The sequence below is a fragment of the Bombus huntii genome, chromosome 14 (genome assembly GCF_024542735.1).
Source record: "Bombus huntii isolate Logan2020A chromosome 14, iyBomHunt1.1, whole genome shotgun sequence".
Taxonomy (NCBI): Eukaryota; Metazoa; Arthropoda; class Insecta; order Hymenoptera; family Apidae; genus Bombus; species Bombus huntii.
The window spans coordinates 9,230,365-9,247,285 of NC_066251.1; the positions used below are offsets into that span (position 1 = coordinate 9,230,365).

At 36.8% G+C, this 16,921-nt stretch overlaps 1 protein-coding gene across 5 annotated transcripts in view; it reads left to right on the plus strand.

The window, feature by feature from the left end:
• Positions 1-1,405: 1,405 nt before the first annotated feature.
• The window catches only part of LOC126873204 (uncharacterized), a 246,174-nt gene continuing 230,658 nt past the window's right edge, over positions 1,406-16,921 (plus strand). For 3 of the 5 annotated variants that reach the window (XM_050633838.1, XM_050633837.1, XM_050633835.1), the window contains exons 1-2: positions 1,407-2,254; positions 5,856-6,024. The gene's annotated coding sequence lies outside the window, so the exon portion shown is untranslated. Of the gene's footprint in view, positions 2,255-5,855; positions 6,025-16,921 lie in introns of all 5 variants that reach the window. The other 2 variants (XM_050633839.1, XM_050633836.1) reach the window with 2 other exon arrangements.

The window sequence follows — 16,921 nt, forward strand, 5'->3', positions numbered from 1 at the left end:
TTGACACTGACATTATCGACGAAACAATTGTTTCCCATTCGATTCCTCACGCTATTCGAAAGCAAGAGGAATTATAGAGGAAGGAACAAAAGCTTATTAAAACGTTCGGTACTACGGTTGACGTATTCAACGATTTTTACCTTCTTGTTAATTAGATTAATTATTTTTTGCGTCATTTTCATTTAGAAAGCTTAAACCGAACGTTTTCTTTTTCTCCTTTCATTATTCGTAGGGTAATTTTATTTTCACCATAAAAAGGAAGAATCTAATTACATCATATGAATTTTTGTGTTAAAACGCTTGAAAAGTTTCTCTTTAGAAAATTCTCTGTGGCAATTGCCAGTACATAAGCAATCCGAATACGTAGGAAAATTCCGCGTCATTCTTGTAACTTCTAAAAGATTCACAACTGTTGTGCTCATTCTCCGTTTACTTCTGTACCAGTTTCGTGCTAGTGCGTTCGTATTTTCTTCGTGCCGAGCTTTCTTCTTTCGAAAAAGGTAGCTTTGCAACATCAGTTCTGCGGCAGTTTTTCTGGATTATTCTGCCACTGACCTTTCTACCGAGTTTTTCAAAAAGTTTGCTACATTTCGTGCAGTAACATCGTAATATCCCGTAATATGTATATTATTTTTCAACGATTTTACCGCAATACCCTTTTAACGTAGAATAATGAAACAACATATAAACGAAATACGTGTGTCTACTGAAAAGAATGACGCAAATGTAATCGTTGCGTTTGCTCACGACCTGAAAATGTTGTCTTTTACAAATCATCCATCATTTCTCCTTAACATTCTTTTCTACTTGCAATCAAGAGGGAAATGTGACGTTTTCGGTTGCATAAATCACTCTGTATAAAACATTCTTCAAACATAAACTTTCTAAATATCGTTTAAAAAAGTAGTGCATGTAAATGAAACGCCTGTGAGGATCCAGTCACACCTGAGATCTCTTTTTTTCTTTTTTTTTTTTTTACCCTGCGACGCAACGTTGAAGTAGCAATTGACGACGAAGTCGAGCATAAAAAAGGAACTTTTCTTAGGATGTTGCCGGTTATGTAGTATGCCAGGAGATTCACAACTGTTGCATTCGTCTTTGTTCATTTTCCTACCCTTGTTTCGCGTTCTTCTACCCCCGTCTCGTTCTTCACCCTCTGCGAAAAATACCATAAAGAGGAGAGCACGCGTCGTGCTAGCGAACGAGAGAAAAAGAGAGAGGAAATGAGAGATGGAAAGAGGGGAGAAAGGGAACATCCCGACGTCGTGCGTCGCGGTGGACAGACCGTGCGCGTCGAAGAATCGCAAGAAAAGGCGAGGGGCGGAAAGCTACGCAAACGAAACGGCACGAACGACCGTGAGCGCCCTCGACGAGCGGTGTTGGGACGTTGAGCGTCGCGGCGCGCCGTGAAAACCGAGGGACGACGGCGTTCGAGTCAGTCTGCGTCCGCCAGTCGTCGCGACGTCCTCGCATCGCTGTGACTTGCGCCGATTCTTCGTTCATACGTGAATATCGCATATAACGAGGGACCGACGTCAACGGCCAAAGTCTTTGCAGGATATTCTGTCTGCAAATTCGATACCATTGAACGACAGTTATATTCGATAGGAACATATATCGAATATATTTTCGGAGGATCCGATCTCACGATTCAAAAAGAAAAAAGAAAATTAAAAAAGTAGGAGCGACTAATAATTTTGCTTTGGAACTACTTTCGTGCAAAGAGGGGTGGTTGGATGTACTTTTAAAAAATATATTCGAGCAGAAGACAGGACTGTCCGGAACAGTCGCGAACATCGCGATTAGTCGCGATTCGTCGTAAAGTGCCACGAGGACACTGATCGAATTATCACGAGCGTAATTAATCGATATACGACGGAAGAGTGTTTTCACGGGGGTTGTTCCTCTGGCGGATCCTCCGCTTCAATCGTAAAACACCGCTGATTCGCCATTCGATCTTGGTTACCTTGTGCTAGTATTTCGTTCTTTGTCCCTGTTTCACCTCTTTTTTCGCACCTGTGTATCTATGCCAGCCGTTGATTTGTCACTACACTAGGTGAGAGTGACATCAACCGAGAAGGAAAAGAACCGAAGGAGAAAAATAGAAAACTCGAGTCTACTCGTGGACCTCTTTTCGATTTTTCTCTTTTATTTCTCGCCACCCTCTTGAATCACGAACGAGTTTCTATGCGCGCCGCTGGATGGATCGTCAACTTTGATATTCAACTCGATATTTGTCGGCAATCATCGTTTGGTAAGTAATTTGAAAAGTCAGACATTCGCATACCTCGTGTGACCGACTCAGCGTTGCGATTCATTAACCTGGATTAGCGTTTAACTTGATTTTATCCAGATTTTTATTCTAAAGTCTTTCGTTGTTTCTAGAATTATTCAAGCTATTGATTATTCCCCGTTCCTGTTTCTACGATGGCTTAAAATATTTACAACATTTACAAAAGATAATTTTGGTTACATCTATATCCTAATATTATAGTAACATTTTTTGCAGTGAAGCTGCCTGAAACCAAATGTTATATTTTGAAGTGAATATTATCAATGCAAATCTATTTATACGTTAATTTTCATCCTCCATCGGTGAAAACAAAATCAAATAACAATTTGCACATTATTGACGCATATCGCCAAAGCAGCGCCAGTGCAGTGTAGGCGGTTAAAGAATTTGTTTTCACGATTTGGATTTTCGTTTTTCTCATTTTCATATATTTCGCGTGGGAAATATTTAGATGTGAAATGCTTTTTAATCGCCCTCGCGTTATACCAGAATCGTTTCGATTTCCGGAATATTTCAATCCCATTTGTTCGTTCGTCCGTGTATCGGTATATTGCTCTGCTGCGATGCACGATTAAAAGAATAGACTCTTACCGTTGAAAATACGAGAATTGCGTCGTCGTTCCTTGAAAATCTCGGCGGTAGTTAATGCGTGATCGTTACAGGAGAATAACTAGTGTTGGATTAATTTTCACACAGGCACGCGGTATGCTACTGGATTCAAACAATTGTAATTAAATTCTTTGGATGCTAATCACCGCAAGCACTTGTGTCTCGTGCAAATGATATTTAAATTAGTACGCGGCCTGTATATTAATCGTACCAAACAGGGTACATTTTCGTGACGATCGTGCTACTTCCGCAATGTTGTTAACTGATCCTGCAACGGTAATAAATATTTTTCCGTAATTTACATTCTCCGTTTTTTCTTTCGTCGCTCTTGAATATGTTTAGCAACCGGGTGGCGCGTTGTTGATACTTAACACGGTTCCTGTGAAAGAAAGAAAGGGGTTCATAAAAATGCACCACGATCCATTGTCCGTGTCTGTTATCATGATAACAACGCGTTGTTCTAGAATAATAAATCGTCGAAATTTTCTCGCAGCATGCGCTATATAAAAGGTACATTATCTGTGATTTTTGTGGATGGGATGTTTAGAAATTCGTATCGCGACGAGGAGCAGGATAGTTTTCATAAATATGAGGATACTAGAAACGAAGATAGCAAAAGTGGATAGTGAATAAATTTTATTCATATATAATATAACTCGCGATACGTAGTGCTGGGAAATATCGAATGTATTGATAAGCTGATTAATGAAACGGAAAATCCGAGCGGAAGATCGAAGAGTTCGTTACATGGAAAGATCTCCTTGACGTAAATATAAAATCGTGGCTACGATATAGCAAATAAAAAGATCAATGGGGAAAATAATTACGAATAAGCGTAACATATGGTCGTTTAGTTTCTTTGTGTCAATGAAAAATTATTATTTCACGTTTCTTTATCGTTGTGTTTGTTCCTTCCTTCACCCGACCTGTGCATTCAAACGTTTCATTTCCTCGTTGCTTCTGTGCGGTGCAATCTTTTCCTTTTTAATTTTCGATGAGTCGGAGTATTTCGAAATGAAGCTGCAACCGATAAAATATTTTAAAAGTATGAAGAGTGCACGCTGGTGAAACTTGTCTGCCACACTTTTGTAGTAATTTAATCTTTTTTCGCTTCGTCATACGATGGTTTCTCTTTTGCAATAACTGTCCAAGTATTTGAAGGACAGTTCATGGAAAGGAAAAATGAAGATGTTGAAATTAATGATATTACCTCAAAGTATCTTTGCATAAAAATTTAGCAATTAGTTTGATTAATTTTTCTCGTCTGTTGCTTTATTTCATATGCATAGAGGGTGTTCTGTAGTTGGTGGTAAAATTAGAGGGTGATCAACGATATATTTCGATAAAGTTATAGCTATCGAGCAAAATTGAGGTCTAAGTCGTAATTAAGCGAATACGTGCCAAGCAAATATTTAAAGTCGAATTTCGCGGAAATTAGGCCTCGTATGAGAAAATGTTACTCTAAATATTCGTTTCCTTTCTTTATCTCCCGGTTGTACCATCGATTTCACCCACTGCGTCTATACACATTATAATTTTAGTAGATGTTTGCAAATAAATCCGAGTAACAAGAGTGGCTTCGTTACGGTTTTATAAACGCGCGCGAAGTTTTATGGAGATTGGTTCGCTTGGTTTGAATTCCTTCCTGCAACAGAGTGCAGACTCTAAATAGACAGGAGGTGAGAAAGTTTCTAAATGATATCTACCTTGTAAGTTCATAACGAAGAGGGTTTCTACCCTCAATCATAACTTACAAGTTATCGGGAAAAGCAAAGGAGTTTTGTAGCCTGTTCAGGATTACAGCAGTGCCAGGCTTTCAGGAGGCCGTCCTACTACTTTTATTTTCTTATCTCTTACATCTCCTTATCAATTTTTTATGAGACTGCTTGATTCTAATTGTTAGACGTAATTCCGTGACGAAGTTACTTATTGCAGTAACAAGGAGTCATGAATTATTAATACTATCGACAACGTCTTAATCGTTTATAAATTCAGGGAAACAATATAAATTATTAATAAAGGATACGATCAGGAAGAAGACGAGAGAGAACCTTCGGTATGGTAAACGAGGGAATGTTACGAATAGCTAAAAAAATTGCTGGAGAAACATTGAACCGAAATAGATACCGTTGTCAATACTTAACATTTTTTTCATTCGATCGATATATGAATGTGATGCGAAAAAAATATCGAAACGTAGTGTAAAAATCTTCTATTATACGTATCGTACAGATTATCCCTTATTTTAAATTGGCTTAATAATGGAACGAAAACATCGATATCGATAACCATACGCGAATATATTAAGCTGAATAGTACTCGAAATTTATGCATCCATTGCGGAAACACATTAGATTAATCACTTATTAATGTATAACAAATATTCCACATATATTCCCTTCAAGGAGAGGAATGTATACGAGCCCCGTTGCGTGAAATATAGTAGATACTATTGCACTAACGCCCAACAGACTGAATTGGTTTTCAACGCGTTCAATGCATATTACCCTAATAGATAATTTATCTCCTTAATCACTGATTTATACATGTAACATCAAAGCATAATTAATTAAATAATCATTCATAGGCAAATTGAAAAATTCCGTGATGCTTACCACCTCCTGTGTTACGTTATGCGATCATTCATTGCGTCGAATGTTTGAAACTTTCTTCGATGAATGTAAAAATTCGCAGTAAAGAAATTCAAAAGAATGAAAGCTTGTTCGGCTATGTGTGAACGACTCGAATGCATTGCAAGCACATTATGCAGTAACGTAGAGGGCAAAAAATAAAAAAAAAAATTACGTGTAGCTTTTATATAAGGGAGCGCGTTTGTAAACAAAGCAGCTCGGTTTCTAAATATCGCGCACGTAGTATTTGAGGAATCGAGCTTGTCGACATGAAACGTGTTGGATTGTAAACAGTCGACATTTTCTGTTTCATTCGGCTGTAGACGCTGGAGCATGGTTGGGCACGTAGCTGGAGCGCGTAGAGAAAAGTGACGGGCGACGTAGTACATATGTTAGTGTGAAAGTGAGCCGAAACGAGCGACGAAAAGTGCAAGCTGGCAAGCCTACGGACTTCTCTTTCGATCTTCGATATCCTGTTCGTCCGAGAAAAATGTAAGTTAATAAAAAAACATTCATGTCACTGCGTGCTGGATGAAAATGTTAACACCTTTTCGAGTAATCGGATAAGGAATCGAATACATACTTCTGCAATCAATTTAAGCTTCGATGGTGTTTATCGAAGTGAAAATTACGATCGAAAGGTGGTAACATACTGTCTGAAATGATGTTTCTTGTGTTTGAACGTAACGAAGCACTTGTCGTTATCTTTTCTACTAATCGATTGTAGTAATTCCTTAAATAAATAGCTCATAAATTAGCTAAATATTATTCTTGTTAGCAACGTGGAAGGATTTGCATTAGCTAGTTTAATTAGGAGGGTGTAGAGTGTATATTCGAGAACTTTTAATTAGAATAAGTTCGGTAATTTCTAAATTCCATGTACTATATTTATTTCGGTATTTGTTTTGAATAATCTATGCAACATACATAGATATACACACTGACAAGAATAAAATTGGTATCGTAGCATTTCTAAAAAATTTCGTGATCGCTCAGCACCTCGTGTACGTTGCATAGACGCGATTCTTTGAAGTCTTGTTTTCTCTGGAATCAATTGACGTATCGGATTGAAAGAAAACATACAGGGTGGCCTAAACATTAGCCATCACGATTTTTCAGGCGCTTCCGATAGCCAGGCAAAGGAATGTTTCGAATAAAAATTGATCAGTTTCCAATCGATTGTAAATTGCAATATTATGAATTTCGAAAAAAGTTTTATTTCGACGAAAAGTTAAGGTCGTCTCTATTTTTTGTAACGGAACGGTACATTTTTTAATTGCCTACAAAATAGTATTAAACAAAAGTGGTTAGTTTAAAAGATATTTTAACTTTAATGTTGTGAAACTTATCGCATGAAAAACAAGGAAAACATAAAAACAAAGAAGTTCCGTGGTATTTTTTCTTCTCTTTCATATAATAAGTTTTACAATATTAAAGTTGAAATATTTTTTTAATTAATCATTATCCGATCCAAGTACCTCAATGCTTTTTTATAGAGAATTAAAAAAATGCATCGAATGGAATATAAAAAAATGCATTGTTCCATTTAAAATAATAAAGGTAACTTTAACTTCTGATCGAAGTAAAACTTTCTATCAAATTCATAATATTGCTATTCGTGTTCGATTGAAAGCTGATAAACTTTTGTTCGAGACACTTTTTTGCCCGGCTATCGCAAATGCCTGAGAAATCGTGCGGACTGATCTTTAGACCACCGTGTATATTTGTCAAGGGAATACGTATTTCTCTGTGCTCGGAGTGTATTTGCCCTAAATTTTTCAGATCGTTACTGCATTCTACTAGATTGTCCGAAAAGTTTCTTTCGTTTTATGAGGAAATAATAGACGCGCAACATTTTTTGTTTTATATTATTTTGTCGAATTACGTACGATCTATTTTGTTCTGTTGAGATAAACATCGCGACATTTCACAGACTTGGTTTCACGTTTGTATGAAGGTGCATTGTTGTAAAAAACATGTTTGTGAAAGAAAGACACTTTCTGGACAACCTAATATATTCGAATACGTATTAGAAGATATTTCCGCCTATCATCCGCATAGCATTGTCTCGTTATATAGCAAAGAACATTTATTGCAATTTGAAAGTAATCATTTTTATCTATCCGGGTCGACCGACATTGCCTCAAATGAAATTTTTCTTCCGCAAATTAGATTTATTCAGAATGGCTGAACAATTGCTTCGGTCAAATCATTTATGGATGGGAGTAAGTATTAGTATTTCAAAGTTGACACGGCTGTCGAATGAAAGCAATCGATGCAGTAAATTCTATACACAAAGCGTGTTTACGCAGTAACGAGAAGTGCTTCCCGTTTTGATCTCGATTGTTTGAGATATTGCGTTCAAAACATCGATAACTATTGTTACATTCGATAAAATATATCCATTGAAAATATGTCTTGTACAAAGTTATTCGAAAGTCACTATAATTTTATATATATTTTTTTTCCTCGAAAAAGAGCAATCGGAAGTACATCTTTTATATTGGAGAATAAATTAGGCACGCAATATCGATGAATTTGTAAAGTATTATTAGATGCAATTTATGTCCAAATTAATAACGTTAATTAACATACAGAAGAAGAAACGTACGCGTTAATTATCGTATTTGTGAGTCTTGCGTATCTTCGACACGAATGTTTCTTAAAAAACAAAGCTTGACGTTTGCAATTTATTTTGTTAAAAAAAATCTTTTCGGCTTGCCTGCGTACTTTTTAATATTCTACTGAAACATTTCCCGTTTGACGAAAAAGCTCTATTGTATCGTTTTAAAATCGTCAAACATTTCTGTATGTGTTTTTTTAAAACTATTATAGAACAACAACCTTGTTGTAATGTCCAGTGTTACGGATAATTAATTAATCATTTCTATCGATATACATGATAACGCGTTTCACGATTGGTAGGCGATTTATGAAAGATCTGTTACGGGGGTCACGTCCATTTACTAATTAGATACTATTGCTCGATAGTGTAGCAACTTTATGGCACTCATTAGTCACATGCGTGTGGAAACATTAGCCGTATCGGTTTTATCATTAGCAGAACTTTTATTTTACGTGTTATAACCTCGAAAGAGGAAAAGAAATACTTTGATTTTCTCTTCGTACGTATAATTATGAATATCATAGTCAGTACATTTTAATGGAAAACATTGATTGATAGATATTTAGTTAGCAAGCGGATCTCTATTTTTATTCTAGTAGATTTTTAAAAACAGCTCCGTTTAATCAATTATCATTTTGTTCCTTTTTCCTGTAGTTTCGGCTATTAATTAGTTTTATCTAGTAACATGTAAGAGCATATATCGTTCACGGTATTAATTTCGATATTTTATTCCTTGTTTCTAGAATGGCAGACATATTAACATTAATCAAACAGAAATTAATTAACGAAACCTTCGCCATTATCATCGACTTATTTATTTTATATTTCGTTCTTGCATCAAATACACTGATGGCCAATTTATTACAAAGAAACATTAATTATTAAGGTAGAATAAATAAGTTCGCAAATAAACGTTATTCACGCGCCGCTTGAATCTATAAACTCGCAATACGTAATTTCAGAAACGTTGAAGTTTTGCTCGCCGTTACGTATTTCATGGGTTACCATACCAATTCAGGATATTCGCTTCTTTTTTAATTCGTCAAAAAGCTATTATACAATTTATCATTCTGATTGTTCTTCGTTGTAAGTCCGATGGATGTATCGCAACTTTTCGATGTGTGGGCCCTTACGCTCTGAAATCCAACGTGTTAGTATGGTTTACTTTGAAAAAAGCTTTCGTGAAAGCTTGTGCTTGGATAAACCTGAAAGCAGCACGGGACGTAGTCATCTTTCAGGACTAGCTCGGCAGCAAAATTGCCAAATGGTGTTTCTCGTTTCGACGCCCACGGCTGCAAAAAGCGATACGTTTGGATTGAAATGATCCATTGTATTGCTTTGTATGCGAATGCTGCCGCGCAATGCAAATATCTGCTATTCCTACATAATTTCGTTTCACTGCGAATAATGATGTGTCATTGCTGCTATTTCGTGTGTCGCCCGTGCCGTTCCTGTAATATCGCAAAAAAAAAAAAAGAAAAAAAAATAGTAACAAAATACATGTTCAGCGTTAAATATTTATATAGCCACCTGCGTGTTTCCGTGTACGACGAAATTATGCGTGTGCATTTGTACGCAGAACGCGTATTCGCCTGCTGATGTATGGACAACTTTATCGGAGATCAACGGCTTATTACTACATTTAGATATGGAGGTGAAGTTTGTTTTTTTTAGATTGGTCCGAAAACATCTCGCAATCGCAACGATAATTAAAAGTACCAAGAGCAAATAGAGCAGCGTATGTATATTGGGTGCGAGGAAATATATGCAAACGTAGGTAATAGGAATGCGTAAAGAGGGAATAAGGGTGGGGAGAAGGCTAAAAACGGGAAAGAAATAAACATAGTGAAGCGGAGTGAATGAGGCACGGGAGAAGCGTATACGCAAAGAAATAAAGATGGAAGAAAATATAGAAAACCTGAGGAGCGAGGAGGGGCAGAGACAGAGAAATAGAGAAGTAGGAGATGAGGATAAAGAGAGATTGGGGAAGAGAAAGAGAGAATGATCCCAAAACCCAACGGAGTTCCTGGCACCACGAAAAATAGGGCTCTGGAGCCCTCTTACCATTTCCAAGTTACGAGCGACATTACCGACATATCCCGCATAACACAACGGTGGGCAAAAGTCGAGGATAATCGAGGAAAATTCCGGTGTGAGATAGGTCAATACGAAGAAGAAAAAAGAGAAAAAAAAAGAAAAAGGAAAAACGTAGGGAAATTGCAGTGACCGGCAACTTGTGTGTTTCGTCAGTGATTGAAGGAATCAAAATGATATTGCGCCCGATATCATTCTGCGTTCCCTAGGGGTCATAACTATCATTTGCCGATGACATATGATCGTAGTAACTCTCGTGTTTAACTTAAGAGGGGGAAGATTTCTGAAGCTACGAAGTTATTTCTTTATAAATCGAGATATTCGAGCAATTACACGAGTTTTGTATTACCGAACCTGTATCATTTAAATTGCATACTACGGTGTATATACCCGTAAGTAAATAAATAAAATGAATTGCTATAGAACCTCGCTGCAATGTATTATAGGTTTCGAGCGTTTGTTTTTAGACGTTTATATTTATGATTTTCTGTTCTTAGTGTGACATTCCCAATTGCGTTTGAACGTAAATTGTAAGGCCTTGTTTGTTAATACGATTCTACATCATCCTAATTGTGCTTGGTATTCGGATTGCATTAATTTTTAACTGGTTGAGGCGATGATGATGGATTAACTGAAAAGTAGCCTTTCATATATCGTTCATTTAATTGGACATCGAAGATTTTCAACTGCGAAGCAATAAATTTCCAGGCGAATGTGAATTATGAGCACGTAAAATTTTAATCCCCTTATGATGATCGTTTTGACGCAGCATTAAACGGAAACAAGATTATTACAAGCACCGATGATCGGAATTGTTAAGCGCCGTTATTAATGACTCCTCTGAGGCCGAGATAGAACGCGCATCCTTCCAAACCGTCAGTGTAACCAAAAAATAACATGCAACTTTTGAAAACAAAAAGTTATTCGAGTAATTACGAAGTGTCATTATTATTATGTAATTTATTTACGTGTCCTTTAAACGATGACCTCGGCAGTCCATCAGTACGATAAACGTTCCAATTGGACAAAACATGTTACTTCACGTAGAGCTAACACAAATACTAAAAAAAAATTACGGTATTGTGTCGTTAATCTACGTATTGGTACAGATCGCGAAGTTTCCATCTCGCTGTATGTACCGATTACATTTAAAGATTACGCGGACTTCTCTATGTATCGAACTGTTCTACATTTTATCCTCTTGGCAAAATTTGTACAGTGACTTTGTCGCATGAGAACGCTTAAATGCAAACTTATTGTAGCGAACGATGTAGAAGATTCGTTTCCATTACGCGGAAAACTGCATACACATATGTACACGCACACAGAAGAAAAGAGAGAAGGCTGAATATATCGGTTTAATCATTCATATGTTATATCGGGAAACGTGAATGAATAAAAAAGATAGGAAATGGTTACAGATTGACGCGTCTAGTCGTTCCATTGAATTTCCATAATATCAGTAGAATATCGATTCGCGTAAAAGACGAATTATACTGACTTTACATTTCTAATTATTAAGTAGAATATTATTATTATTACATTTCTTTTCAATCGCCAAAGAGATAATCTTCTGAAATATCAGAGAAATATCGTTCGTAATTTTCAATTGGGTTATTACCGTTATTTATTGAGTGCTATATTTCCAATTCTAAATCAGCGCAAAAACTGGGAAGCAGGGATCATTTCTCAGTGTTCTAACTCGAACAGCCGCAAACATCGCCCCCTTCTAATCTTAACTACCTCGTTCAAATCCCGCCAAGCTGCGGTAACATTTATCTCCATTCCTTTTCCTTAACTGTATCATCAGTTATTTAAGCACCGCGTACTGTTCATCAAATCCGTGCCAGAGTGATAGCAGGATTGCGTGGGCTGCAAGCTCGTCACTGAAACGGCCAGGCGATATTACACAGAGTCTACTCGATTTTACGCGATGCATTTTAATCGCCAGTTTAAACGTTACGACTTTCTGACAGCCAAGTTCAATTACAAGTATCGGGCAAGTTTTACGAACAAGTTTAAAGAAACCAACCCTGTCTTCGCTATTTATTTCCGTCTCTTTTATAGGTAATTTGAAGTGGCCGATATTTTTCTCGGCTTCCTCCTGTATCGTGTCTTTCGAAGGTTTCGATGAGTTTTTGAAAAAGATTGAAGAAGAGCAGATCGTAGACACTTATCGTAGGCTTCTTCGGGCCACGATATTCGTTCGTTGCTCATAATTAAAGTCTGGAGACACCGAGTATTTTCTATTAACATTCCTGGGTAACCCAGCGTACTCAAAATGACCGCAGCCGGTACGGTATGTTGTACCATGGCCATTGCACGTCGTAGACACATTTCTAGCCAACGGGAATGTCAGGCGGATGTTCTCTTGCTTCTCCTATTCGTGAACCGTTTTCTATTATAGAGAGGAATACTTAATTTTCACGGTCGATTAGCTTCTCGCATTCGCGACAACTTCGAAAGTATTTAAATCTATTTAGTCGATCGTGGAGAATGCGAATGGGACGGAGTTGGTGAAGAATCTTTCGCTTGTATTCGAAATTTGTCTCCCTAAGAATTTTACTAAATCGTAAGCAGAGAATTTCCATGGAGACTGTTAGACGGTGTTCATTCTTTTTCTTCTCTTTTTCCTTTTTTTATGTACGAAGGAATTGTTCAGTTCTCTTTATCGTTCCAGCATCGTAGATTCTAGTAGTTTATTCCTCATTTTCTTATAAAGAAGATGATTTTCGAAAGCTTGTTGTTTTAATGGAAATCAGCGTAAAAAGGCTAGCACGACCGAAATCTGTCAGATTTATGAAGAATTACTATTACTGGACTTGCGAGTAAAATAACCACGTTACTGTAGTTACGTGCTAATAACATTACCCTGTTGTAATACGTAACTAGCACTTGCATAACAAGTTCCGAACCGGTAATAACTAACTTTGGTTGTTTAATCATTTTCGAGATAGGTTTAATAGCATTGATTGACTTGAAATCGATACGTTATTAATGAATTATGAGCAGCGAATTAAGTAAAATCCAGCAAGGAAATAAGGTGTTGTTATTTCGAATTATTACATTAAACAAAATGCACTATGTTTGACAATTCTCACTCATGCCGTTATTAATATTCGACCTAGTCTATCATCTCTTATTGTTTTTTTTCCTTGGCAGTTTGAGAAATTGCATTTTTACATTGTACTGTTATTCGATCACAGGCTATAAATTTCGAAAACGCGAGGTGGATATCTCTTCATCTTCCGTAAAATATTACAGTCTATCTCGATCGAGATTCATATCCATATTTATCAAAATAACATGTTACCATTCGAAACACGCGTAGAAAAGGACGAATGAAAAACAATCGTTTATCTGTGGAGTAATTGTTAAAAAGTGAGATCTTCTCTTAGCAAACTATTATATGTATATATGTTCGCGTTAGATTTCAATAATTAACAATTGTTATAAACGTAATTAAAATAGAGCAATCGTTTCATAGAAAACTGACCGCACAGAATGGTATAAGTAGGTCGAACATCTTTCTATGCTCGTTCGGCATGAAAATACGTACTAAACCGGCAGCGAAGTCTGCATATTTTACACTTCGATTCTTGCTACAGTTCGACACCAGAATGTGACATTCGCCTTTTCGACGACCTATTCGCTTATCGTGCTATAAATTTGATTCACTTTGAAGCGTGTCTTGCTCTAGAATATCAGTGACACGAGCAGTGATATAACCTATGTATAAGCAGACAGTCGAATTCTCAGTTTCATGACATAGCGTAGCTACTAAATTTGAATCGTAAAAGAGATTTTATGTTTCTGTCAAAGAATGAATGGCGAAAGAAAGGAAGAGGAAGATAACAATGAAACAATCATATTTTAGTTTTCGAAATTTTGTTCCCTATTGTGTTACGTTACTGATTTCTAACAAAGTACGGTTCACAAATGGATTGATAACGATGTATCTACGTATCTTACGATCAATTGTATTGTTTATCATGTGGCATTGATTTTATCAAATGGAACGTTTCACTCGTTTTAATGTCCTCTTATAACGATTCATTGCGGCACGCAACAAGATTGAATTATGTTTATCAAATTTTCAATATTATATACAAATTTATTTTATATTACAATATCATTTTATATGACACATTAAATTATCGTTGTTGTTATTTACCGTAAATACACTGTATTGAAATAATGAGCAAGGCAAACAGTGCGAAGCAAAGTTGGCATCGTTTATTCGTTGATACAATGCTGGCCGCTATAAATGCTTTTTCCTCTAGAAGCATTTTTATCGATCCGTACACGATCTTTCTATAAAATTCCACGTCGCCGTCGTTAAATCAAACAAAACGTTATCGCGGCGCTCGAAGAAGATAAATCAGACTTTTCGACAAATCCTAGGAAGTACCGAACGATTATTTAGCGCGGAAAATATATCTCGAGATACGGCCTTAAGTCAGCTAACGACACACCGAAGATTTCCGCTGTTTATACAGTTGTCGGAAAATTATGAGAAAGTTCCAAAGTGAAATCCGACTATCTCCATGTCTGTATTAGCAAGTATCATCGTTAGTGGGATAAATCGTGTACGAATTCGTAACTTATCGAGTTTCACAGGTATCGTTTGAAATAAGCGAAATTTAGTAGATTCATCGTGTTTCTTACTCTCATCCTATTCGGATATCCGAGATAGATCTATTGTATAAAAATAGACGTATAGAAATAAGTTTATGAGCATTTGATAAAAGAATAACGGATAATTGTAGGTATTACGTATCTGTAACATTCATTTATTTTCACCAAATAAACATATGAAAGAAGAGCCGCGTTACTTATGGGACGAGCTAATATTTATGAGTGTCTGGAAGCGCGTTTCGCATTAGGTTTACTTTAGGTTTCTTTTGGGGAGTCGCATTAGTTTCTTGGCGGTGCACGGGTGCCACGGTATTTCGTTTTAACGAGATGTCTCTCTTAAAAAGTTTCCTCCATTAAAAGTGTGTAATTGCAAGTTCTCCCTTGTTCGTTCGCATTCTGCAATTCCGCGTGTTTCAAAAACACATCTAGCTTCTTGATGCTAATTGGAATTATGCCCGTTTTGTTCCATCTTGGCTCCATCGTTGTACAGCCAGATTTGCTTCTGCTCGTTTTTCCTGCCGTATTCAGAACAAACCTAGCCCGGTCCCATAATTACTTTTTATTACGTTCGATTGTATTTCCGATGATTGGACGAAACCCGTGGTTGTATTATTGATTTAATAAATATCCGAAATTAGACGTTTGTTGCAGGGAGTTTAGGGAAACGAAATTGATAAAACTGGGATTTGTATATTCCAATTAACGGTCATGTAATTATCGTAATACCATTATTTGATGGTATTTTAATTAGAAACATCGTATGCAGCTTATCTCGGTGATAAACAGTATTGTATTATATATTATTATGTCGGTCAATGTTATATCGGTTATCATCAGATCAATACGCTATGTGTGTTATTGGATTCGCGATAGGATTAACTGGAACAGGTTAAAACATGTTGAAAGTATTTGGTCGACTGCTAATGTTCTTAAAGGAGACTCTAATTAAACCTTTGCACTATAATACTCAGTCACGGTTATGAAAAACTATGATCGTATTATGCTCGAACTCAGTGTTCTGAAAGCGAATAGTTAAATTTAATAAGCGCAGCTACGGAACAAACTAGCAAGCTTGATCTCTGATTATTGGCAAATTCGAATATCGTTCGTGTTTTCCGAGATACCAAATTTCCATCGATCATTGAAATCGCGTAGGATATTGGCACAATTCGAAAATTTCCCTGTACATCTCCGTGGGCGAGCAACTGCGGTATATGGGAGACGAATAATATTCTTAAAACTCTGGGCGAATCGAGTATATCTCGGTGCAAAGAGGATTTGCAAACTCGAATGAAAGTTTCTCAGCTCGTCTCTTGGATCTCGACAGTGATCTTCCAGGGAAAAGTTTCGGACCGGTGATCGGTGATTCGAAATTCTGTCGGAAACCGATAGGCAGGAGTTACATGGGCGCATGTGGATGGATACGTAGTTAAAATCAATTACAGACAGTGGGGAGAGAACAGACGTTTGTTATTGGTCCAAACTTCGATTTGATATCGGTTCCGTTTCCGAACAAAATCCAACTTGGGGATACCAAGTTACTTTCCGTAGTAAAGTAGGGATCTTACCTTCCATTGAAACTAAGGTACATTGTTCGTTTATTGTTGGCGGAGTTGTTCTAATTGAACCGTATAGATTTTTGCTATTCGAATTTACGTAGCGAAATTACGTTTGAAGAAACGATAATAAAGGCTGGCAATACGAAAATCTTTAGAAAGCACGGAGAAAAATCTTGTTGCGCGTGATAATTGTTCGAGCAGGGGAGAAATCCCATTGGCCTGTCTTGTTTCGTATGATTATTAAAACAGACGGCGTGGAAAGTTTTTTAATTTACTTCTCGGTAAATATAAAGTATGTTGCGTTGCGAAAGTTACTACACTTCCACTTAATTTTCGATCGATCGGCCGACGAGATTGCCTTATCATTCCAGCGTTTGGTCCCAGTTCATTGTTCATACACGCAAGAAAATCCGAGAATTCGCTTTAATTCGAACGTAACCGAACTTTCCTCTTTCGAGAAACTCCCGTTCTT